The sequence below is a fragment of the Tachysurus vachellii genome, chromosome 6, assembly GCF_030014155.1.
Source record: "Tachysurus vachellii isolate PV-2020 chromosome 6, HZAU_Pvac_v1, whole genome shotgun sequence".
Taxonomy (NCBI): Eukaryota; Metazoa; Chordata; class Actinopteri; order Siluriformes; family Bagridae; genus Tachysurus; species Tachysurus vachellii.
Window position 1 is genome coordinate 26,256,959 of NC_083465.1, and position 27,500 is coordinate 26,284,458.

Below are 27,500 nucleotides of genomic sequence, written 5' to 3' on the forward strand. Positions count from 1 at the left end.
AACCATTTTTTTTTTTTTTTTTTTTCTTCCCAGGGTCTAAAGGAGCCTGGTGAAGGGGTTACCATGGCGACGGGCTCTTCAGGGAGGCTAGACAGCAAAGATTAGGGTAATGGAGGTTACAGAACCGCATTAATATTCATGAGGCTGCAGATACCACCGGGGAGCCAATAAGGATAGGGTTAAGGTCACCAAGGGTCATTAATATACACTTCATGTATCAATATTCATAAGCAAAACATTACAGCTTGCCAGACAAGGGCGAACAAAAGAAAGTGAATATTCCTGATACATATTAACAAAACCTTGTCGAGAACATGTCAAGAAAACACAACAGCCAGTGGATCTGAAACACGTCAAAACTTAGCACCGAAGTCTTTTCTCTGTTTGTTTGTTGTTTTTTTTTTTTGGAAAAACACACACAACGCCTCCCATCCCCCCCTCCCTCCTCCCGTCAGAGTTTACGGTTACGTTAACCGATTTAAATGGCACCTCCTCGGCAGGGGCAGACAGATAATAAAAAGCTGTGGCAGCACAAAAGGTCAGTGCACCTCTGACACTGGAATATGATCTGTAACAAAAAGGAAAAGCGAGATTCGTTTGAGCGCGGTGTCCGCCGCGTCGCGGCCTCCCTCACCTCTCCGACCTCGACATAAGCCCTGCGAATTCTTCTCTGTTTACAGGAGAAAAAAAAAAAAAAACCCAGCAAATTCGTTGCCATGCGACGTTGCCCCCGGCGACCCGCCAGGATCGACAGTCTACGCGCATGTGGCTGGCACGGCTGAGTGGAGGAGGAAGGGTGAGTGAGAAGAGCTGCCTTGAACTCTTGACCTGCGCTGATCAAAATGGTTAACTTCTATAAGTTTGTACGTCGAACCAGATTTCGACGCGTCTCCGTCCTTTCATGAGGTGAATACTAGACGAGAGGTGAAACAACAGAGCTCTGGTTCGGTTGAAATCTTTCTGTTGTCGTAGCCAAAACCCGTAATAAAATCAATAATAATCTATAATAGTGTGTGAGAATGCGAACTGACACGTGGTGCTATAATGTTTCCAGTATTTATTTATACTGTACTGCACCAAGTGGCACATTTTACACACACACACACACACACACTTTTATCACACTCCAGCGCAACATTCCGCTGCTAACACAAGACACGAGAGTTTTACGACAGTGGCTGTGTGTACAAACATGGAGTCTCACAAAGCTCGTCATTCTGATACCGAGAGCGGAAGAGGGCAAGTGTGTTTAAGACGGATCATCGCTGCGTAAACGTGTGTGTGTGTGTGTGTGTTTTGATGTTGACGAGTGGCGTGGAGCTGAAGATCACCTCAGCGTTGCTTGAGTTCACCACGCGTGACCTGCTTCCGTGTGACAGCGGCGAGGACGGCCACTAATGGCCCTAATGTGGTTAGAGAGAAATGGCTAGATTGCTGACCCAAGGTCTCAGATGCAGAAATACACACACACACACACACACACACACACACACACACACACACACACACACACACACATGATACACAAGATACAAAGCCCAAACGAGCTGCTATGGTGTGTTATGCTAAGCAGCGTTACACACCACAGCACCCCTACCCAGTCTCTCTCTCTCTGTGGGCAGTGTGACATTTCTCAAGGTCATGACTTCAGCTTCACTTCTGCATGGCTTTATCTCAAACAGCCAGCTACCTACCTGTCTGTCTCACGCTACCTACCTGTCTGTCTCACGCTACCTACCTGTCTGTCTCACGCTACCTACCTGTCTGTCTCACGCTACCTACCTGTCTGTCTCACGCTACCTACCTGTCTGTCTCACGCTACCTACCTACCTGTCTGTCTCATGCTACCTACCTGTCTGTCTGTCTCACGCTACCTACCTACCTGTCTGTCTCACGCTACCTACCTGTCTGTCTGTCTCAGGCTACCTACCTACCTGTCTGACGCTACCTACCTACCTGTCTGACGCTACCTACCTACCTGTCTGACGCTACCTACCTACCTGTCTGTCTCACGCTACCTACCTACCTGCTTGTCTCACGCTACCTACCTGTCTGTCTCTCTCTACCTACCTGTCTGTCTCACGCTACCTACCTGTCTGTCTCACGCTACCTACCTGTCTGTCTCACGCTACCTACCTACCTGCCTGTCTCACGCTACCTACCTACCTGCCTGTCTCACGCTACCTACCTACCTGTCTGTCTCACGCTACCTACCTGTCTGTCTGTCTCACGCTACCTACCTACCTGCCTGTCTCACGCTACCTACCTACCTGCCTGTCTCACGCTACCTACCTACCTGCCTGTCTCTCGCTACCTACCTACCTGTCTGTCTCTCTCTACCTACCTACCTGTCTGTCTCACACTACCTACCCGTCTGTCTCTCTAACTATCTGCCTCTACCTACCTGTCTGTCTCTCTACATACCTGTCTGTCTCGCTCTACCTTCCAGTCTGTCTGTCTCTACCCATCTGTCTCTCTCTACCTGTCTGTCACTCTACCTACATGCCTGTCTCTCTCTACTTACATCTGTCTCACTCTACCTACCTGTCTCTCGCTCTACTTACCTGTGTGCCTCTGCACCTACCTGTCCCTCTCTACCCATCAGTCTCAATCTCTCTCTCTCTACCCGCTTATCTGTCTCTCTCTGTCCCTCACTGTACCTCTCCTCATGATCTCTCTGTGTTTCTCCGCCTTTGTTTTCTCTATCCCTAACTCCCTCTCCTTCACACTTGCTCTTTTTTCTCCCTCACTGTCTCACACTTGCTCGTTTTTTCCCCCTCTATCACAAGCATTCGCTCTCCCCGTCTCTGTCCCTCACTCTCCTTCTTTCTTCCTCTCACTGCCCTCGTCATTCTCGTGCCCACTCCCTCTATCTCTCTACTTCTACTTAAAGCTGCTTTCTCTTTCCTGTTGTCCTTCTTTTCATGTTCACTGTCTCTCTCCCTCCATCTCATTCTTTCCCTCCCTCTCCCTCCACTTCCTTCTTGCTCTCTCCCTCACTAGACTCTTTCTGTCATCTGCACTCTCTCTCTTTCTCCCCCGCCTCTCTCACTCCTCTGCTGTCCGTTTCTCACGCTGTCTGCCCTTGCCCCTTTTGTCTCTCTCCCAGTCTCACTAACGCCAGAGCGACAGCTCACACTTTATTTGCTACACCAGTTCCTGAATCTGGTAACAGCAACAAGTGACACACACACACCCCCACCCCCACACATCCACCCACACATCCCCCCCCACACTCACACACACCCACACCCACACACACACCCACTCTCTCTATCAGCCTGAACAAAATAAACTCAGTAAGAGGAAAGAACCTGATTGGACAGTAAAACGTTTTTTTTTTTTGCAGGTTCTTTCCTTCTTTTTCCCCTCAGAAAACGTCCCATGATAAATAACACTACTAATAACACCGAACCTTCCGTCTCTCTCACAATGATTTCTGACCCCCAGCTACACGAGAAGCTGGAAGATGGCGGTCTTGTAGATGTCCAGGCCGAATACCAGCAGCAGTTAGGATGAATTTCTGCATCCTGACTCCTGTCTCTGCAGCTCAGTGCTGCTTTCCCTCCAGCCTGCTCCTGCTGCTTCTGCGCTCACTGTGACCTCGCGCTAGCCGTCGCTCGCCTCCTGTTTACACTCTCCTCAGACTCTCACTCTCTTCCAAAGCCATGGCATTACACAACTTGCAGGAACAGTCCACCTGGAGCGACTCGGGGTTAAGCGCCTAGCTCAAGGGTACAGAGCTGCTAGCCGACGGCCAGAATCGAACCCGTGACCCTTCTGAGTCGTTGGGAAAAAAACAACAACAAAAAAACCAAAAAAAAAACCTAAATCATATCAACTCTACAAAATCGCAGCTTTCAGAGTAGTGGGACATTGCGGTGTGAATTTCCGCTCTTGTGACAGCACATTCCCATGTTCCCAGTCCCAGCACAGCTCTAGTGTTCTACACCGTACCATGTTCCTGTTACACCAAACATGTCCGTTATCTTATATCTGTCATGTCTAATGATCATTAATACCGTCTCGACGCATCCAGAGATTGTACCAGCTCCGGATGTGTTTGCATCATGAAGGTTTTGGACCTTCAGTGAGAAGAGGTCAACCCTGTAAGGATCTTGAGACACCAAGAGATGTACCAGCTCCAGCTGAGCATTCAGTGGGAAGATACCAACTCCATGTGGTATTTATGGACAACAACCTCCTCATCATTACACAATCATCAGACTGTATCTGACTGAAATAAGGACATTATTCATAACAACTCTGTTGTTTATAATCACACTCTTTAGTGTCACCCAAATGAGGATGAGGTTCACTTTTGAGTCTGGTTCCTCTCAAGGTTTCTTCCTTTTCCATCTAAGAGAGTTTTTCCTCATCACAGTCACCTCAGTCACCTCAGACTTGTTCATTAGAGATAAATACAAACACATTTAAATATAAGTCTAATATTAATCGTGATCTTTTTGTACTATATTTCACATGTTCTATAAAGCTGCTTTGAGACAACCGCCATGGTTAAAAACTCTATACAAATCAAATTAAATTGCATTAATACACACAGAAAAACATGCAAAAGTGTAATTATAAAAATCCCAGACAAACAGTAAATATTTACGAGTATTTCCGATATTTACAAACGCTCCGCCTCCCAACATGTGAAAATCTCTACATGGTCATCGCGTATTCCTACCCGCAATCCAGGACGTGTGACGGATACCGAGTACTGCCTCTGAAGTCGAGAAACATCCCCTTATAGATGGATTACAGCTCAGAAGGTTATGAGTTCAAACCCAGGTCCACCAAGCTGCCACTGTTGTACCCTTGAACAAGGGCCATAACTCTCAATTGCTCAGTTGTATAAAATGAGAGTAGCTCTGAATAAGAGTGTCTGAAAAATGCCGCAAATGAACTTAAAGCCGTTCGACTGCTGACTGCGGATGTCGTTGCGTTATTAAAAAAAAAAGCGAGTGTAATAAAACGTATCACTTCACCAGCTTGGAATTTCTGACCTCAGACTAGAAAACAACAACAACAACGATGCCTTTCCTACATACAAAATCAGGAAGGTCTCTTCAGCCCTGAGTTCAGAAAGTGACGACAAATCAACATGGCTGCTCGCACTTCACGCTCGCAACAGACAGCACTTCTACCCTTTAAAACAGTTCTGAATTCAGACTTCACACTGAGTTCAATCAAACACAGCAACACGTTCCATTAAAAAAAATAAGTCTAGTGTTTTGCCTCGAAGCTCAAACACTAAACACGTATTTGCTGCTCGACAACATTATAAGAAAATGGTTTAAAGAGGAACAAAGAACCTTCAGGAGGGACAGCTGACCTTTTTATGTTTGTGGTAAGTTAAAAGTGCAAATTACTTTAAATATTACTGGAATTTGAAGTTGAAGTTGAATCCTGCACCAAGGGATAAATAAATGAGTCTACACCAAACAGAGGGACGCTCTCTCAATCGTTTTTTAGGCTTCAGTAGAATATTCTGCCTCATGCCTCAGAGGGGGCGGGGCTTCACGAACACAAGGGGGCAGTGTAGCTCTTGGGGGTGGGGCTTAATTTGTTCAAACGTCAGATCCACCCCAGAGTCCTAATCTTACTTCTTGCACATTTAACTGGAGAACACAGCGCCTCCGGTAGAGAATGTTCTGAATGGAAATCGCTGTCTTTGTAAGTGTGAACTGATGAGGAGAGTAAAGGAGAAGAAAGAGGAAGAAGAGGAGGAGAAAAGAGGAGATGATGCTGCTGGTTTTTCCTCCCAGGGTCACGTGACTTGTGTGAGGTTGTCTACTGACATACTGCGGCTATTCTGCACTCAGCGGGCCATAAAAATCGGCCCGGCTGACCCGAGGTCGTGGAGAGGGCACGAGATGGGGGTGGAGGGAGGTGGAAAACCGAGGGCAGGCCGCTTCAGCCGAGTGAAAAGCAGCCACAGAGGCCATTAGTCGATTAAACTAGGGCGCAGCCATCAATATTCCGCTCTCACACTGGCTTGCAGTAGAAGCGAGGGTCCAACTGCATTGACTCCAGCGCAAACAGACGAGCGTGTACGCTCTGCTCTGCACGTCTCGTTCACAATGTTGTACAGCAAAGTGCGGCTTGTCTCCGTCCCCGCGCTTTGCCCGGCTGTGCGACACCGTTTTGCTCTACAACTTCCTCGCTAGCTCGCACAAAGCGTACTCTGCTAATCTCTAGCTATCTTCGGCTTACTCCCAGTTACCATGGATTCACAGTTTACACCATGCTAGTACAATTTCCACATACGCTAGCAACAAAATGCTTATGCAACACACACAACACAACGCAATACACACACACAGAAAAAAAACAAAAAAAAAAACATACCAAATATATCAAAGCTGAAGGCTCTCGCCTGGATCTCTCATGACTATATCAAATTGTGTTGGACGCAAGAAGAAGGTGGAAGTGTGTGCTCGCCATGTTCGTCTGAGACTCGGACGCTGGAGTGGCGCTCTGGTGGTAAAAATCCAAACTAATTGGCATCCTATCGGCAGCCATTTCCTGGCACCCCGGTGCATGCTGGGAGTGAGTACCCTTACAGCAAGAGAACGAGGAGAGTGAAGGGTGAGAGGGCAGGTTCAGTGATGGGGGCAGTTAAGAAGTGGTGGGTGGTAATGAATGTCCAAGCTGGGTGGTGCCGTGGCCGTCAGCTATGTTAATTAGTGCGCCTGGCGGTCAGCGCCGCCTTATTAGCACACGGTCGAGAAAATGGCGGGAATCACTCACACACACACACACACACACACACACAGTCGGGTCTCACGCTGTCTCGAGTGACTAACGGCGCCCAGCAGGAGGGAGGGGATCCTGTTAATTGGGGAACTCGCACAATCAGCTCTGTCTCATGAGAGTCCAGATTGGTGAAAACGAATACGAGTCGTGCTGCAGCAGGGAGCTTTAAATCGCTCCAGACAAAAGACAAAAGTGAGTGGAATCGTATCCAGCAGGAAAATCCGGCTCTTCGGTTTGTTAAAGACTACTGGTGTTGTAATACTTGGTAAATAAAACGTCTGACACACACGTTTTGGGTTTGTTCTGATTGAGGGTCGTCACGATACAAATTATACTGTACGTGTTTTACAGAGCTGTTCCGTTTTTAAAATATATACAGTGATCCCTCGTTTATCACGGTTAATGGGGACCGGAACCCCTCGCGATAGGTGAAAATCCGCGAAGTAGGAGTGCCCACCCTAGGAATTTCCATATATGTGTGTGTGGGTACCAGAATGTTTAAAATATGTATATATATATTTTACTTAAATCTATTTAATTATAAAACCTTAGTTTGACCTTTTCAATTATGGTCATAATCTTCCTCTTCCTCTTGGGCTCACTAGTGGAATCTTTTGCACGGCACATAGGAGGCATTGTAAGGGCATTGTAATCGAGAGTGGCGAGATACAGTACAACAAGGGAAGAAGCTGGGAGAGGATGCGATGATGCGCAGCCAATCAGCTCAGATCTCGCGCCGAGAGCCAATCACGTGCCTTGTCTGAGTGCCCGTGGGTATGTACAAAGCCTCTGAGAGAGTTTCTCTCTTTGTCTGGCATCCTGGGAAACCGTTGTTATTTTTATTTTTCGATGAATAATTTCGATGAATAATGAAAAAAAAAATCACGTTGCACTGAGGCCGCGAAACTCGAACCGCGAAGTGGCGAGGGATTACTGTATTAATATAAAATAGTTCATCGGTGGGACGACGGTAATCCGTTTTTCCCCACGTTTCCTCTGGGATGGAACAACCGTGGTCACGTGATCACGCGGTCATATGAACACGTCCTAGAGGCTGGGATTGAGCAACTGGATCTTATTTTCAGCTCTGAGTTCCAGCAAGGATCTGAAAATACGCCGAACGACAATTTCAATGTACAGGAGAAGCGGCCGTCGGTGGCGTTGTGATAAAGAGGAAAATATTGGTGGCTTCTTTACTGCCACTAACAGATTATTGGAGTCTTGTTTTTAATCCTTAACCAGCCTCTTCACTCTTTCCTGGGCAGATTGAAGTAGTTCTGTTTGTTTTGACTGCATGGTGGAAAAGTGCTGGAAAGCTCCACCTTAGTGACACATTTTTTTTAACAGTGCTATACAAATATTCCTCCAGCTGCAATTTCTGCTTAGTGCATGAGTCCGTGTTCCAGGTTTGAGCTCTAGCCGTTGACAAATTCCACACGAAATGTAAAGCAGCCGTATCTCCATTTCCACGGCGCTGGACCGCGGCCCTCGCTCGCAGCACGGCTCTTGCTATATATAATGGCGGCCGTGTCGTTCCGAGGTGTGCTACATGTTACCATCTGCGTATTTTCAGCATGGCCTCGGCGCTCTGCGGGCACGTCCGGCTCCGTGCCAGAGGTGAAAGTACTCTTGGAAGAGAACGAGGCGCCTTTGGCCTGGAGATTTCTGAAATTCCTCTTTGCAGATGAAGCGCCCTTTCGCTCATCCGTTTCAATTCCCCCCCCTCCACCTCTGCTTTTAGAGACCACACACACACACAAGCACAAAAAAGGCGAATTGAGAATTAATCATCTCAGATTTACCTTTAGAGCTATAACTGATGAGTGCAGGGCCTCGTGAAAGGATAGAGAGAGAGAAAGAGAGAGAGGATTAGGCTTTTAGATGAATCACTAAAAAACCCAAACAAAATAGAAACAGAAGGATGGCTCGGAGCGGCGAGTGTGTGTGTGTGTGTGTGTGTGTGTGTGTGTGTGTGTGTGCGTGTGCCAGGCAGATAAAAGTAGCAGTGTGAGCAGTGGAGGGACAGGAAGCAGGGGTTGGTAGGAGTAGGTGTTGTGACGCTCGTGGCACTACGGGCATTTGCTCTGGCGCCGTGGACGCCTACCCGGGCAGGGACAGGGGGACGCTGCCAGGGAAGCTGTCTAGGTACTGTAAATCTCACTCCGTCCTACTAATACTGATGCTTAACCAAACCAGACTACAGCCACCCAGAGAGAGAGAGAGAGAGAGAGAGAGAGAGAGAGAGAGAGAGAGAGAGAGAGCAGGGGATGTAGAACACTGGAAAAAAGAAGGCATCTTCTTCTTCTTCTTCTTTTTTTATACATAAATAGTGATATTGGTTTGACAGCAGCTGGCAGTGCAGCCCGAGGCAGTAGCTTCCTGGATGCGAGCCTGTCACTCAAAGCGAGGGACACTAATCAGGAAAGAGTGAGGGCGGCTTCTCGAGCATCACAGAGAAAGGACTGGGGAGGGAGACCGAGAGAGAGAGAGAGAGAGAGAGAGAGAGAGAGAGATACTCCTCTCATTTACATGCAGGTCCAGGAGGACATTGCGCTGATTCCTTTTTCAATCTCCATGTTAAACGGTGGCCAGTTCAGCCCATGGTTACATCGCATTGTTCTCACTGTCACGTCGATACCCATCTCAGCTTTCACCGAGCCCGAAGGACACGTAAGCCAGATAACGGCGTTGAACTCACAAAAAAAAAAATATATATATATATATATATATATATATATATATATATCTTAAAAAAAAGACGCCGAAGCAAGACGCTGGAGTGCAAGTTATTTTCGTCTCCTGTATTCGACTCCATCCTTTTTTTTTTATCTGTGTGTGTGTGTGCGTGTGTGTGTGTGTGAGATAGAGCCAGGTGTGTCAAATTCATGCTGCACTAGCCCCTCGACAAATCATTAGGAAAAAAAAAAAAAAAAAGCAGGGGGGGGAAAAAGTAGAGTAATGATCACTATGACAACCGTGGCTGTGCCTTTGGCAGGAGGAGAAGGCTGACATTTCATGTTGACCTCGAAGCTGAATTGAGGCATCACTCAAATCGAAGGCTGCGTTTGAGCTCGAGTCGCAACGAAACATCCTCACTGGAGGGAAAAAAAAGGCAGACTGGTGTCACAGAGACTTCCAGTGCCGTGTGCCATGGAGCTGAGGCAGGACGAGTCGCTTGGCCCGAAACACACAAACACAGCTGTACACCGATCAGGTGTCAGGGAGGATTAGCAGCATCAACATGGCTCTCTGGAAGTATTCAGAAGCTGAAGAACCTTTTCTTCAGAAGCTCCTGAACTGTTCACTTGGTGCTCATGAGGAACGAGTGTGTGTAATAAAAGTGAAGATGACAGAATTCCCATAAAGAATAAATAAAAAAAAGGATATGTAGGGTATTATTGCTACATCATATCGCTGCACCTCCCCACAACATCCACAGATGCGCTATGCAAACTTCACCACAGCCGTCAGTTCCGTCACAAAACTCAATTCCTTCCAATCCGATTTGAATCGAGAGTCTGGATATGATGCGTTTCTCAAAGCGCTTCTGTGTTTGATCAGCATGAGAGAAGTACGAACTGAAACAATGACTGCGTTCTGATCCCGATCGGTTTAAACACAGCGGCGTATAAGCAGATAAAAAATAAAAATTATGTCTCTGAATAAGCTTTAGATTGGTGTGCAGAGTTGCCAGGTTTTGAGAAAATCTGCAAAACCAACTACTTGCAAAAGAAAAAAAAAGAAAAAAAAAATCAAATAAAACACGTGCGCACACACACACACAGACACACACACAGACACACACACAGATACACACACACACAGATACACACAAACAGACACACACACAGATACACACACACACAGACACGCACGCACAGACACGCACGCAGACACACGCACAGACACACGCACAGACACACGCACGCACAGACACGCACGCACAGACACGCACACAGACACACACAGACGCCGACACGCACGACACACACGACACGAGTTTTGAGTCTCAAAAGTTATGCAGCTCTCAGGAGCTTAGATGTGTTCACATGATATAATACTGTACACACACTGATCTAGCTGAGTGTTGAGTTGCTAAACACACTACAGCACAGAGAAATTCTTTCTTCACACATCCCAACCTTTGGAGTTTGGGGTCAGGGCACAGGGTCAGCCGTGATACAGCACCCCTGAGGCAGAGAGGGTTAAGGGCCCTACTCAAGGGCCCAAAAGTGGCAGCCAGAACCTTAACCGCTTAAACTGCCCCGGATTTACTGTCAACTACAGAAGTCCTGAGTGTTTAATTTCATCAGAGCTTCATAACCACCACTGTGTAGTGAGACATGACAAAGACGTTCGATGATCAATGTGGACACAACAAAACAGGAGCAAACTCCATCTTCTGTGCTGTGGGGTAAAGAGTTAACTCGCACGTCTGGAGAACAAAATCCTTTCGAACCGATCAGATATAACACAAATTCACCTGGACCTTCTCCTGGAAAATAAACTGTCTTCTAAACATCTACTCCGTGTCTAATTTCTTGACGATTAGCAGGAAATAAACAAAATGAAGTGAGTCAGTGACAGAAACTGGTCTGTCAGGGATGCACCATTTTTTACCCTTATTGCACTAATTTTCAATCCATCACGTCTTTTACCAGAAAGAAAGAAAGAAAGAAAGAAAGAAAAATAACCATGCAGGTCAGCATACTTGAAGAAGAAAAAAAAAAAGAGCAACAGTGTTTTTTTTCTCCTAAAACGTCTCGCTCACGGTGTGCATCAGTGTGAAATATCTGCCTACTTACTAAACATGATCTCTTCTGCTTTTGTTTCTCTTCACTTTCATAACACCTACGGTTGTGCGCAAAGGTCTTAGGCACACTAATCTTTTCAGGAAGTTGGAGCTGTAAGAGACGGAGGACTGAAAGCGGGGCAGTTAGAGAGAGATGAGCATCTCGGCGATGGGTTTTTTTCGTCCTTTTTTTTTTTTTTAAAAACAAGAGCTTGTTTTATTTCAGGGAGAGAGAGAAAGAGAGAGAGAGAGTGAGAGAGACAGAAAGACAGACAGACAGAGAGAGAGAGTGAGAGAGACAGACAGAGAGAGAGAGAGACAGAGAAAGAAATAGAGAGAGAGGAGAGAGAGTGAGAGAGACAGACAGACAGAGAGACGGAGAGAGAGAGTGAGAGAGACAGACAGACAGAGAGAGGAGAGAGTGAGAGAGTGTGTGTGTGTGTGAGAGAGAGAGAGAGAGAGAGAGAGAGAGAGAGAGAAAGAGAGAGAGAGACAGACAGAGAGAGAGATAGACATAGTAAGAGAGGAGAGAGAGCGAGAGATAGACAGAGAGAGAGAGAGAGAGAGTGAGAGAGACAGACAGACAGAGAGAGAGAGAGAGCGAGAGAGAGAGAGAGAGACAGACAGAGAGACAGACAGACAGAGAGAGAGCGAGAGAGACAGACAGAGAGAGAGACAGAGAGAGAAAGAGAAATAGAGAGAGAGGAGAGAGAGTGAGAGAGACAGACAGACAGAGAGACGGAGAGAGAGAGAGAGTGAGAGAGACAGACAGAGATAGAAGAGAGAGAGAGAGAGAGCGAGACAGACAGAGAGGGAGAGAGATAGACAGAGTCAGAGAGGAGAGAGAGCGAGAGAGATAGACAGAGAGAGCGAGAGAGATAGAGAGAGAGAGAGAGAGACAGAGAGAGAGAGGAGAGAGAGCGAGAGAGATAGACAGAGAGAGCGAGAGAGATAGACAGATAGAGAGAGAGATTCCCTTTTATAAACTGACTTCCTCTTTTCCCCCTGAACGCTCCCCATAACATTACATAAGCATTTTATTTGAGTTATGCACAAGACAAACCTATACAATTAGGAACAAACCTGAAGGATGATTGATTGTAGAGAAAATAGAAAATAGGTTGCCAGATTGGATGAAACGACTCATACATTAGTATTTCTCTGTCACTAACATAGCACATGTCCCTAAATGATCTTAGTGTACGTCAGTCGTGTCCCATATCGCATTTTCATGCGCTATAAATAGTTGTGCGTGTGCAATTCCAAAAAAAAAGTGTTCAATTTAAGATGACGTGCACTTTTCTAACATTCATACACTAGATGCTAGAGTACAAAGTGTACAGTGTGTGGTTTGGGACGCAACTATTGTCTACCCTCAACGACAGTGATGTGGCTGTACGGTGCTCTTGAGGAGAACCTACAGCATCTTACAATACAGGCAACACAAGGTAAGAAGTGCTAGCCTAGTGGTTAAGATGTTGGACTACTGATCAGAAGGTTGTGAGTTTGAATCTCAGGTCCACCTTTGGTCAAGGCACTTCCTCGATGATTAAATGTAAGCGGCTCTGGATCGAAGGGTCTGCTGAAAGCTGGAAATGTATCTGAAAGTAGCATTGGAAAACAAAACTTTATTTTACTTCTAGTTGTACAGAAACGGTTTTTGGAAGTGAAACCAAACCTGCAGCAGCCCTCGATAAACCTCTGTAACACTGCACTGCAAAACATGGACTCTATGTAATCTACAAGCACACGGTTATCTGTTCATCCTGATTCGTGTGTCACGATGTGATGTGATGAGCAACTGTGAAATGTCTGGAGCTGATTTTAATATTTAAAGAAGCTATTACGACATTAACAGGATAAAATCGACGGCTCAAGTGGTTAAGGCTCTGGGTGGAGGATTGGGGTTTCAACCTGCTGCTGTTGGGCCCCTGAGCAAGGCCCTTAACCCTTAATGCTCCAGTGGTGCTGTATCATGTCTGACCCTGTGCTCTGACCCCAACCTCCAAAGCTGGGATATGTGAAGGAAGAACTTCACTGTGCTGTAATGCATGTGACAAAATAAAGGCTGCTTCTTCTTCACAGCCATAGCTTGGTTTGACCTCACCGTGACCTCTTCCCTCTACGTCCTTTAAACAATTTATTACTGGTTTTTACTGCATTCGCGACAACAGTGCATTCGCGTCACCCCAAAGAATTCGACTAAAGTTCTCTCGTTCTCTCTTTTTATTGAATCATCTCTTTAGCACGAAATTCCAAAAATTCCGATTTCCCCGGCACGGCAGCGGAAAAGTCATCTGCTGACTGGAAAATAAATAACGCTGTTGTTGTTTTAGTTTATTTTCCAAAGTTATACTCGGAGTAATGCGTTCCGATGGCAACTGTATACGTGATCTTACATCAGTTCATCTTTCCCCTCGAGCCAAATAATAAATTCCTAATGTAATCAATAGTAAAAAGTGGGTCTTGGTTTTCCAGTTCGAAGTGGGTGGGACTTCCTGTTTATTAAGCAGGTGCGTATTAAAGGTGGGGTTCACGAAGTTTGATAGCCAATGTTGACATTTGAATTCACCAAAACAAACACGCCCCAACCCAAATGGGTGTCACCCCTGTTTTGATAGCTCCGCCCCACACATACATACGTAACCCAGGCAACTATTATAGCGGAACCTGTTGGGGCAGCTGACCGAGGGTATATTTTTATCAATAAATGAACTCAATGAGTAATACTATGGTAATACAAATGTGTATTTGTAGCACTGTGTGTGGTACAGTGAAAGGTTTAGCTCCGTTTCACGCGGAAGACGACGTTCAACGCCTAGAACCCGAGGCAGAGGTAACAGCAGGTATCCGCCATGTCAATTTAAAATAACAGGCAGCTTAGTGGTTAGCACGTTCTCCTCACACCTCCAGGGTTGGGGGTTCGATTCCCGCCTCCACCTTGTGTGTGTAGAGTTTGCATGTTCTCCCCGTGCCACGGGGGTTTCCTCCAGGTACTCCGGTTTCCTCCCCCGGTCCAAAGACATGCATGGTAGGTTGATTGGCATCTCTGGAAAATTGTCCGTAGTGTGTGAATGAGTGTCTGTCCAGGGTGTATCCTGCCTTGATGCTCGATGACACCTGAGGCTCCCTGTGACCCGAGGTAGTTCGGATAAGCGGTAGAAGATGAATGAATGAATGAAAAGTATAACAACATTACAATCCTCAAGACTTTCATGTAAAAAAAAAACATGCCCTTCTAACACTGGTATTTTTATTTTACGTTGCCAGGGAAACCCTTCTGTCAATCATAATCATGGTATGAATCTTTTAGTTGTAATTAATTACAAATATTCCTGTTGAATCGGTTATTTGCATCTGCAGACGGTTGTGTAGCATCGCAAAGTATTCTGAACATTTTGTGGAACCGTGTAGCTGAGGCCATTAATCCAGTCCTGTCCTTGTAGATCGAAACTACAGAATGCCAGCGTCGGGTATCAAGGGCACGGAAATGCAGAAATGCCAAGAAGTGGCCTGCGAGAAGGACGGGGCCCGTCTGTGGGTTTTTTTTTCCTAGGTGAACACCTGCAGTTTTAAAGCTGTAAATTAAACTCGACAACTGTGACGACGACGCCTCTCTCTCTCTCTCTCTCTCTGACACCGTGTCCACATCACGGACATAACACTGACAAGCTTTTTTGTGAGGTGGCCAAACGCTTCGGATCTCGCCGCTTGATATATCGACTCCCTTGAAACGTGCCGGCTCTCAGTGTCCGTTTTCGCCGCTGGCGCTTTTAATCTTGTCGGTCGTAAACGGGCTGTGGCTCAGGAAAAAGGGCTGGGAGCCGAGCTGCTAACGCGCTCGTTAAACTCATTAACGTGCCTCTGCTTGCGCTCGTGTTGGACGGCGGAGACTTTCCACGCTCGCGCCTGAGATCCGTTTTGCTGGGGAAATCCCCACGGTGAGGAAAAGAAGCTCCCAGTTATATAAAAACAATCATGTGTAACATAATATATTGTATAATGTGCAGCAATGTAATTACAAAGTGCTATTTTTATCATTGCTCTCATGTATCGAATGACAGAAAGAAGAAATTACACGAGTCTTAGAGCAAGCGTTATCTTCTTACAAACGATACACTCAATATCTGTAAATTCTGTATATTCAGCAGTATCTGTATATTTTTCAGAACAAGCTCTGGTCTTAATCATCATTCATCAGCAGTTCCCTGTAGTCCGTCTCTGGACCCGTGTTTTGTGTGTTGTTTACACAACGCTAGATGTGAATTGTTGCGTTTGGGACGGAGCTCTGATGCTCCACAAATCTCGGTGAGCAGCTCTTAGGCGTCTCTTGCCCCTTTTCCACTGAGGCAGTTTGAGTGCTGGTTCGGAGCCTAATTTAGAACCAGTTCTTTCTTTTTCGACAGCCAAAGCACCGGCTCTGAACCAGGAAAAGTGGTTCTTAAGTAGCACCAAAACGTTGTGGTCTAGACTTAAGAACCGCTTGTGTTAAGGGCTGTGGGCGGGGCTGTGGGCAGGGCTACTGTTAGCGCATTTGATAATGTACCTTAAGTATACTAATGTTTAATACACTTTTATTTTACCGCAATATGATACATTATCAGCACACATGATAGTAGGTAGCTACATGCTAAGGCTAACTTTATTCTGTGTTAATGATAAAATAACGTTATGTACTTTCTCGATAACAACCTCCGTTTATACAGATTACATGGAGCTGCACGTACACGTTGGATTTGCCCGTGTTTGGATGTTAATGTAGGTTCACAAAGCCATGAGCATTAACAGTAAAGCAACATCCACCATTGTTGTTGTGTTTGTGGTTGCCGCTGCTGTGCTAACATTGCTGTGTAACGTGACACGTATACAGTGACGTCAGACTCGGCTCTGTGACGGCTCTCTAGCCGGTGGAAAGGCAAACCGGTTCTTAGAAGGTTCGCCAGTGGAACCAACTTTGAACCAGCACCAACACTAGCTCTGAACCAGCACCTGGTTCTTTTTGGTGGAAAAGGGGCATCTGAGGGTTTTCTTATATTCGTGTTATACCAATAAAATGTTTGGGAAATCGTTCGCAGGAGCGTGTGCAAGGGGGAACCTGAGTGAGAGTGAGCGTGAAGACAATAGAGTGTCTTCGAGGTGATTAAAAAAATAAATAAATAAATAAAAAATTAATTATGTCTGTCGTGGGAAATCTGAGGCACTCACTTTAACACATACTTCCAAAAAAAAATTTTTTTTTTTTTAAATATTTGCGTGAGAAAGTTTTCTTTCATTGTCCTGACGGAAAAGAGGAATCATCACATGTGATCAAAAATCAATTCTTCATTAAAACGTAAAATAAACAATAATCATCTGTTTAAGGGATTTTATTCATTTCTACACACGCATACAGAAATCATGTGTTCGTCTTTAGGGTCTTGGTATAAATCTCCTTTTATTTGCTTATTACCAAGACCATGATGTCTGTGAGCATAATTTTTTTTTTTTTTGAGGATGTTTTTTTGAAAGCACTTCATTCTAGGCCATGTGCTAAATGTTGCAGATGTAAATGGTGTTGGAGACGAGACAAAAGAAAAGCACTTCATGAGCACGGTAGCTTTTTTTTTGTTTTTTTAATATTTCGACACAGAATGATGGATGAGTTGAAAGTCTATTTATTAAAATGGGGTTGCTGTGGTTTACATCACCTACTGTATGCTGAGTCTGCACCCGAGGCCAGAGACTAAAGACCGATTATGTTAGCGCAGGGTTATTATTATTACGACTGGACAGGATCGGGGTTTCAGGACAAGACGCCTGCTGGAAGTGTCGCACTGGAAGAGTGTTTTGTAGTCGACTGGCTTGAACGTGTCTGAACAGACGAACAAACGATCAGGACTTTTATTCCACGGCACTGATGGAGTCCTAGATTTTCTCGTGTGTGGATGATGCTCATTCAGCAGTAAGCACAGAGTAACTCACTTGTCAGACATGATATGAAGAAATGAACTAAAAAGAAGCCGCGGCTGGAGAGAGAGTCGTACGTGTTGCCATGCCAACACATAAAGCGGTTGATTGACAGCCAGTAGTTAGTGTATTCAATGTATTCAGAGAATTTCAGTGTAATGAACTACCAGTAAAAAAACAGAACTGTACAGAAATATCAGCACTGTTGGGGAGGAACAGGTCCAGAGAGATCGCAGGTACCACGTAGCACCATGTAGCTAACCATCTGGATGGGATGCGTTATGATTGGGCCACGTAGCACCAGGTAGTAACCATCTGGTTGGGATGTGTTATGATTGGGCCACGTAGCACCATGTAGTAACCATCTGGTTGGGATGTGTTATGATTGGGCCACGTAGCACCAGGTAGCTAACCATCTGGTTGGGATGTGTTATGATTGGGCCACATAGCACCAGGTAGCTAACCATCTGGTTGGGATGTGTTATGATTGGGCCACGTAGCACCAGGTAGCTAACCATCTGGTTGGGATGTGTTATGATTGGGCCACGTGGCACCAGGTAGCTAACCATCTGGTTGGGATGTGTTATGATTGGGCCACGTAGCACCATGTAGCTAACCATCTGGTTGGGATGTGTTATGATTGGGCCACGTAGCACCAGGTAGCTAACCATCTGGTTGGGATGTGTTATGATTGGGCCACGTGGCACCAGGTAGCTAACCATCTGGTTGGGATGTGTTATGATTGGGCCACGTAGCACCAGGTAGCTAACCATCTGGATGGGATGTGTAATGATTGGGTTGCTCGTGCCACAAAGCTTTGGAATGCTGTTAAACCAGCGGCTTGCAAATGACTTCAAAGATACTTAATTCCACCTGTGCTACCGTTACCATGTCTTCAGTCACGAATATTCACACTAGCTTCCAAGCTGCAATCGGATTGGAAATTAAAAAAAGAAGCGCCGCTTGATGTCACTGGACGTGTTGGTGCTGTTCGGGACGTGAACGACTCGAAGCTGACAACGTCGCTTTTTTAAACCTGCTGCTTGATGTAGTATTACATGTGCTAGTGGATGAGGAGAAGAGAAAAAAAATATGTATTTATTTATTTTATTTTTTTACTACAGGTGACATGTAAAGCTCACCACCTGGAGGCCATTTCAAAGTGTTAAAGGCAGAGGAGAAAAACAGAAAGGCTCTAGGCCACACTGCTGTAAATCCATTAAGTTGTCCAGGTTGGACAGGAAGCACATGCTGTCACAGAGTAACAATCCTGAAGCAACAGCACTCTCTCTCTCTCTTTTCTTTCTCTCTCTCTCTCTTTCTTTCTCTCTTTCTGCCATGCTCTTAATTCTCCTCGAAGATGGCCACAGAAGAGCTCACTAATAAATCATGTCCCTTGTCTTTCTTGGTCGGATGGGGTCACTGGTTAGCGTTAGCGTCCTGTTAAAGGCCATACCGCAGGGCCTGGACGTGCCTGTGTGGTACAACAACAGAGGAAAGCACCTCCAGGCCCTCCAGCTCTCTCCTCTCGCTCGCTCGGTGTTTTTTATGAAGCTGTGCCAGCACAAGCCCTGTGAGATATTATTACTCTTTCCGCACAAGTCCAAAGGACTACGACAAAACCGTTCCCCCGTTCGGGTACTAAGCTAGCCTTTGGTGGTCTGTGTGTGTGTGTGTGGGGCTTGTTTTTTGTTCCGTGTTAAACGTCGGTCTGTTGCGTTAAATCTTGAGATAATGTGACCGCGCGGCCGCGCTGACTCGGCTTTGATGGCGAGGTGGTTGGACGACTCTTGCCGGATTCCTGTTTTCTGAGCGTTATTTAAGCTATTCAAGGCGTCTTCGTTCTGTCAAGTGGTTTCTATAATGCGTCGTCTCGCTGCTTCCTGTCTTTCAGCCCGCGCAAAAACGTTTAACTGACCGTGCTCCCAGCCTAAAATACTCTCAAGGCCCCGACTTACACAAACATGGAAAACTGTTCCACTGTAAGCAAAAGAAGCGAGAACAGATGTGAGGTGGTAGAGGGGCTCGGCGAGCTGATCGGCGGTGAGACGGAGACGCTACAGAGAGAGTACAGGAGTCTAGGGAATGGAACGTCTTGTGTTCAATCGTCACACGGCGAATAATCTAAAGGAATCTTTGCCATATGGAAGGAGTCTCCAGTGTCGGGGCTTTGTCACAGTCAGAGGTTACAAAGTGACATGACAATCTGCGTTAGGATTCTTCATGTTTTTATTCGGATTAACATCAGAACTATTTATAGCTGCTATAAGGCAAGTGGAAAAAGGAGTGAACACCTAAAAAGGACAACCTGACGTTCTTCAGTGAATAAAAACACGGTGAAACCCCCCCCAAGAGTTTTATTCTACACATATTAAATTATATTAAAAATCATCACGTACATAAAAGTTTCTCTCACTATGAGGACGTCAGGTTTAAGATCGAGGTCCTCGATCCTCTATCAGAACTTTTTCTGGGCTGTTAAAGGTGCTCGGTCTATTCCCGACCTCTGCCAAAGCCCTCGAATCGTTCGTTAGTCCGATGCAGCAAACCGAATGCTAGTCGTTTTGCCGAGTTGCTGTATGAAGTCGGTATTAATGCGTTCTGACAAGCCGTTTTTTTTCTCCCTCCGCCGTACGGCTCGCCTCTCTATTTAATTACGAGTCAGAGTGGAGCCTTTAAGACTATACCTTTGATGAAAGCCAGGCGGTCCGAGCGCGCCAGATTAATCTAAACGTTCTGGTTGGCTGTGCTCAGGCTCTCCTGCCTGCGTGCGTGTACCCGTTCGGGAGAGGACAGCGTCCACCTTTTCTTTTCTTTTTTTTTTCTTTCTTTTTTTGCATTTGCCCTTTAATTCTTTTCTAAGTGAAAGCCTGTGTATCATTACTCGCTTGAGCTGAACTGGGAGAGAGACATGGTGAAAGACAGAGACAGAAAGAGAGAGAGAGAGAGAGAGAGAGAGAGGGAAGTAAGAGAGAGATCAGTTTGGTGGAAGGAACAGAGGGATAAAAAAAAAAAAGGAGCTAGTGGTGGAGAACGAGGAGGAGAAAGAGGCGGTGGAGGAGGAGAAGAAAGAGGACGGGGGGTTTCTTGGCAGATATTCCCAACAAATCGGATGCCAAGAGCGAAATGGAAACCTCCCCTCATTTTCCTCTCCTCTTAATCCAATGTTTTCGAGCCCTACCCCAGCCAAGGTCATTATAATCATAGAGGAGTGGAAGAGCGCCAGTGACCCACCATTACAGTAAGGTACAGAGCTACTCACTCACACACTCTCTCTCTCACACACACACACACACACTCCACTCTGCCGTCAGTTCAGTAATAATATAGCATCCCTGTAACGCTCTGCCGGTTCCTCCATTTGCAAAATGCAGATATTCTGGAAGCTGCTAAGGGCACAGGAGAAGGGTAGCGCTCTACCCATAGGGAGACATTTTAGCTGATGGCAAAGGTCAGGGTGTAAGAATGATACGGGCTGCGGTTTTCCACAAAATGGAGGCCTTCAACTGAGACAAAGAACAGTAGAGAGAGAGAGAGAGAGAGAGAGAGAGAGAGAGAGAGAAAGTACTAACTTCATTCAACCTCTGTGGCTTGGTGCAGAGCTTTCAGAAAAATCTTAATAAACGCTACACATTTAAGACTCTTCGTTGACTACTGAAGCTTGGTGAACTTTGACCTCTGCGTGAGATCAAAGGGAATGAATTATCTGACATTAATACGCGCCGAGGTTGTGAAAGCCGACGAGTTTTGGTCCTGGAGGGATTCGACTTGGCCCTTGAGCTGAAGGTTTTATATTTAACTATGAACATAGAGGGCTGCATGACCTCACCTTGGCCTCGATGCCCTCTTGCACACTTTGCGCGTGACACTGAGAAGAACGTGTGTGTGTGTGTGTGTGTGTGTGCACGGTCGTTTACTGAGATCGAAAGAAACCTTTGTGAGACCTAATTTGAGAGTGGAGGAGATCGGCGACGAGGTAGAAGGGCATTCGCAAGAGGAATCGTCTGATAGGGAAGATCTACCTCATGCTTTATGTAGCTAGATGGTTAGAGAGAAAAAGAGCGAGAGAGCGAGAGAGAGAGCGAGAGAGAGAGAGAGAGTGGGAGAGTGAGAGCACGAGAGAGAGTGCGAGAGAGAGTGAGAGCGCAAGAGAGAGAGCGAGAGAGAGAGAGAGTGCAAGAGAGAGATAGCAAGGGAGCGAGAGAGTGAGCGAGCGAGAGAGAGGGAGAGAGAGAGAGTACAAGAGAGAGAACAAGATAGAGAGAGTGCAAGAAAGAGAGAGTGCGAGAGAGAGAGCGAGATAGAGTGAGAGTGCAAGAGAGAGAGAGAGAGAGCGCGAGAGAGAGAGTGAGAGAGAGAGCAAGAGTGAGCGATTTCCAACAAACTGGCATTAAAACAGTGGTGTTGCTTTTTTTATGTAAAAGTTCGTTTTTGTTATTAATTTATTATAATTTTATGAATCATTTTTCAAAACAATGAATCAAAAATCTTAATATCATCCTAGTGTTCAGGTCTAATGTTAAATACGATTATTAAATAAAAAGACAGAAAAAAAGAAGTGATGGTAAATGGTAACGTTGCTCACGATCCTCTCTCTGAATACGTGTGATATTAATATCTGGTCATATCGCTTGCGTCGGTTTTTCAGAGTTTCCACCTCCGCTCTGCTTCTCCGGTCATCACTCGTAGCTGTTCTTCTCCTCTCCTGCGTTTCTGACTGGGAGTTTATACACAAGTCCTTTGTGCTTTAAGGCACTTGTGAGGAAGCTGAAGAAGTTTATTTGTTGAAAAATAAGCTCTCTGCTCCAAGGAGTTCCCTAACGGACGCCGCCGATGCTACGGCCCCCCCCCAAGGCATTGTGGGAACCCAGTGAGCGGAGCGTTGGCGTCACCATTAACAACCTGCTTCCTCGGTCAGGCTTCGAGCGAACGATGCCAGACGAGGTGGGAAGCTCGAACCTGAACCCAGTGCTAGAATATTCTGAGCGAGAGAGCCGAGTATCAGAGCTTAACATCTGATGTTCTAATGTTTTAATGAGGAACACCGACAGCTGGGACTCTCTCTCTCTTTCTCTCTGTACTGCTTCATCGAATCTCTGGACGCTATGGTGTTTAGTGGACGGCTCAAGTGTCGCAAGATGTTCTTCGTGCACTCGTAAACGTACCAAACTGGCATTAGACTCCGCGCTGACGTCAAAGCCTCATAGAGTCGGCTCAGAGTTGCAGATTAAGCTGTGAGCTTCTATAGCACTTCAATTGCCAATTGGGGGGGGGGGGTGATAAACATAGACTATGGTGGTGTCCCAGATCGTGTGAGTAGTGCGTTCACACTGTAGGTCTACTATTCAATACTCAGGTGAACAAGTTAATGTACGAGTGTTGTGTGATTTCATTTTCACCGTTTCAAAAATTTGGTGTATCCTGCTAAAGCTAGCGCCGCTACATTACACGTGTTTGATTCGGGTCGTTTTCCCTCGGTCGGGAGACGTCTTCTACAAAACAGGGTGTAGTGTTTAAATTGAGCTGATAGCTTCTAACGTTCATAATCTAGATCGGGGTCGGCAACCCGTGGCTCCGGAGCCGCAAGTGGCTTTTTCGTCCCTCTGCTGCGGCTCCCTGTAGATTTGGAAAATAAATATTGAATTTAAATTTATTTTATTTTAGTTAGTTCGTTTTTTAAACAATGTAATTCTAAATTCTAAGATTATGATGCTCTTGTTACATTAAACTAAACCGTGTTTAATTTGTTTGCCGCTCGAAATATGCGTCATAACTGCCGACTTGCGAAATCCGACACAGAAGCAGACGCATTTTTGGTTTGCTGCAGCCGGCAAGTGAACATTTTGATGTCATGAATACGAAGAGGACTCAATTAGACATTGAACGTAACCTTCAACCCAGCGTCTTTTTTGTTAAGGTTAGTTCAAACTGTTCAAAATATTTTTGTTTGCCTGCAGAAATAAAATTTCGTTTACTCGGTAGCAGTTCATTGATTTCATAAATGGAACACACTACAGTTTTTTCTATAAAATGATATATGTAGTGTTCTCTTCCTTTTAGATGTCAAATGGGTCTTGTGGTTCCCCGTGTCTTTTTTCTGGGGGAAACGGGTCCAAATGGCCCTTTGAGTGTTTAAGGTTGCCGACCCCTGCTCTAGACACTGGACACTGATTTACTGTAAGTCCTGTTGTATCCTTTGTTTAGGACCTTCAGTGTGTATCTCGGTGTCCTTAGACTTAGCTTCTAGGAGTAAAAAGTGCATTCGTGCATCCTGAAGAATGCCTGGTTCCACTCAAGGTTTCTTCATCATATCATCTCAGGGAGTTTTTCCTCGCCGCCGTCGCCTCGATTTCTCGTTAGAGAGAATCGTTATAGCTGCCACTGTTGGGCCCTTGAGCAAGGCCCTTAACCCTCTCTGCTCCAGGGGTGCTGTATCATACCTGGCCTTGTGCTCTGACCCCAACCTCCAAAGATATGTGGAGGAAGTATTTCACTGTACTGTAATATGTGACAAAATAAAGACTTCTATTCTATCTAGTCTATTTCATTATGGGTCATTGGGGCTGTAGTAGCTTTCATTAGGAAGATTGTGACTTTGAATCCACCGACGTCCACCTAGCTGACAAAACTGGGCACCTGAGCAAGGCCCTAACCCTAAATTGGTCAAAAAACTAAACAAAACAAAACAAAACAAACAAAATACAAAACAAGATAAACTGTAAGTAGATTTGGATAAAAGTGTCTACATGTAATAAAAAATGGTGCCAAGCCATCAGCAAGGAACAATGCAGTGTGTGTGACTTTATTCTAACTCGTGTAACAGGAACTCTTTCGTTGTGTAAGTATTTTCACAGCCAAACCAAATGAAAAAAAAAACAAACAAAAAAACTTCTCACCAGATTTATAAATGTTGTTAAGAAACTGATTTTCCTTTTTGTTCTTGTTTGCTAAATACTGATCACACACAAACTGCATTGTGTTGATGGCGCCGCTGATTCGCATCCAGAAATTTCTACGAAACTTTATAAAAGGTGAAGCGCAAAACAAAATAACGACCAAAGTGTGAAACGTTTAGTGTGCTGAAGCTTCCAGCCAGGCGGCTCGGCCACTGCGGTGCGTCAGCTACCACGGACACACGCTGACGCCTCCTTGGTGCTTTTTGGTCCTGATTGAATGTTTAATCTCGTTCCTCTTGATTTCTACTGACGTTCTGAATCACAATTTTCTTAAACTGGTGCGTCCAAGTGAAATAAAGTAACCCGAAATCTCAGTAACTCGTTGTTAGTTGTATGATTCCAACCCGATTAATCGAGGGACACGTTACTGCGTCGCTTACATAAGTAAACGTACACAAACCATGTTCAACAAGGGCATGTGGTAGCCTAGTGGTTAAGGTGTCGGGCTACCAATCAGAAGGTTGTGAGTTCGATCCCAAGTCCACCAAGCTGCCACTGTTGGGCCCCTGAGCAAGGCCCTTAACCCTCAATTGCTCAGCTGTATAAAAATGAGAGTCTCTCTGGATATAAGGGCGTCTGCCAAATGCTGTAAATGTAATGTTCCTAATCGTCACATTTCTGGTGTCGAAGCTTCTGTGGAACGTTTCAGAATAAAACAAAATTTTATTTTTTTCACGTTTCCAGTAACGTGACATTCAAAACCGAGTGGGTTTTTTTTTTTGCCTCCAGGGAATCCCCCCTTCCCCCACCTGCCCTGAAGAGCAATAATATGCAGTAAACTGTAAAAACATGGCATTTTACACCGTTTAGTCCGTAATCATCATTTTAGGTCCATGTGCCCACTGACTTATGACTCAATAAAAACAAGATTTGTTGAGGTTTTCGGCATATTTTATGAGTGATAACTTGCAGAAAAATAATAAAATTGGCGTTAGATTAAAGTCAGAATGCTGGTTTCTGTAACTCTAAGACTATATGTGCGACAACTAGAACAGTTACCTTTGTAGTTGTAGGAAGAGAGAACAACATTTTAAGTGGTAAATCTTTCAGCAACACATGGCCAAAACAAACCCCCTCAACGCTCTCTCTCTCTCTCTCAGTCCTGATTTTCTCCATTCTCTCTCTTTCTGCGGCTCGTGTCAGTCGGTCGAGGACGTTCGTGCTCTCTGACAGCTTGTCAATCACGTCGGCGGCATCATTTCACGACCTTTTTTTTGTTTGCTAGATAGAGAAATACACTTGAAGTGCAAAGCAAATGCTGTCTAGACAAAGTGCTAAAAAAAATACGAGACGATGATGAGAAATCGGGTTTGGTTTTTGTCACGTTTCCAGTAACGTCACTTGAGCTGCAGTACGGAAAGCGTGTTTACATTTCAGATGCATGAAAGATGGAGGTCGTTAATCACACGAGGTCGTGCAGCTACAGGAAAATAATCACCGTATTAAAAAGTGCTGTGAACATGTACTGTAGCACGGTTTTCCCTGTAACTCCTGTAGGGTTTAATTCCTCTAATATCAGAGCAACGTAGCAGTGATTACAATGACTCCTTGAGCTCATGCCCCATTCCTGTCCGTGTTGGTGAGGCTCCGGCCTCTGAATCTGTGCTGACCCTTTACAGTGCTATTATATGACTGACAGGAGGTTAAAAACAAAGAAGCATTCAGAACAAACAAAGAAGTCAGTCTGCCAAACCAGTCTTCTTGTGGTTCACGGTCTTAAAGGTGTTTTAGGTCAGAATTGTGAAAAATAAGCCTGCATTCAAAATCGCATACTGTGTTAGAACCTACTGCATTCAATTTAGGACCGATTTACAACCTACTGCATTCGATTCAGTACCTACTACATTTTATTTTGTGCCTACTGCGATCAATTCAATACTTACCATGAATGATTCAGTAACGACCATGATTGATTCAGTACCTACTGCATTCAATTCATTACCAAATGCATTTGATTCAGAACCTACATTTTATTTCAAGCCCTAAATATTATTTTGCACCTACTGCATTCTATTCAGTACCTACTATGATCGATTCAGTACCAACTGATTTCAATACAGATCTTACTGCACTCAATTCCGTATCTACAACGATCAATTCAGTACTGCAATTGATTCATTACCTACTGCATTCGATTCAGTACCTACTACATTTTATTTTGTGCCTACTGCGATCAATTCAATACTTACCACAAATGATTCAGTACCTACCATGATTGGTTCAGTACCTACTGCATTCAATTCAGTACAAACTGCATTCGTTTCAGAACCTACAATTTATTTCAAGACCTAAAATTATTTTGTGCCTACTGCATTCTATTCAGTACCTACCATGATTGATTCAGTACCTACTGCATTCAATTCAGTACTAACTGCATTCAATTCTGGACCTCCCACAATCAATTCAGTACAAACTGCATTTGATTCAGAACCTACATTTTATTTCAAGACCTAAATATTATTTTGCCTACTGCATTCTATTCAGTACCTACCAGGATCGATTCAGTACCTAGCGCGATCAGTTCAGTACCAACTCCGTACAATTTAAGACCGATTGCATTCAATTCTTTACCTACCGTGATCAGTTCAGTACCAACTGCATTCAATTCAGATCCTACTGCACTCAATCCCGTACCTACCATGATTTTACCTTGTATCTTGTGCCTACAGCATTCTCTTCAGTATTTACGGCATTCGATTCAGAACCCAAAGTTTTGATTCAGGACCTAGTGCACTCCATTCAGTAGCTACTGCTCGACCGTTGACACGGTATGTACTGATCAGTATGTCTGTAGTATGAATTTTCTTGTTTAAAACTTCAACAGGTTAACAGTTTACTCAGGTGTTGTTAAACGAATTGGGTTTAACCACAAAGAACAATGTTTAATACCTCTAGCACCAACACTCAGCTCTTCCTGTGCCAGACCCATTGCATTATGGGATAGCGCAGTGCCCACTGGCTCCATACTGCAGGATCTTAGAGGAAGCAGTCTCTCATCTGGGTAGTTCTCTCCTACTGTTTTATGAACACTGAGAAAGCAG

At 45.0% G+C, this 27,500-nt stretch overlaps 1 protein-coding gene across 2 annotated transcripts in view; it reads right to left on the reverse strand.

Annotated features, from left to right (window-relative positions):
• Positions 1-27,500, reverse strand: part of znf827 (zinc finger protein 827) — a 99,009-nt gene that overhangs the window by 68,758 nt on the left and 2,751 nt on the right. The window lies entirely within an intron of this gene.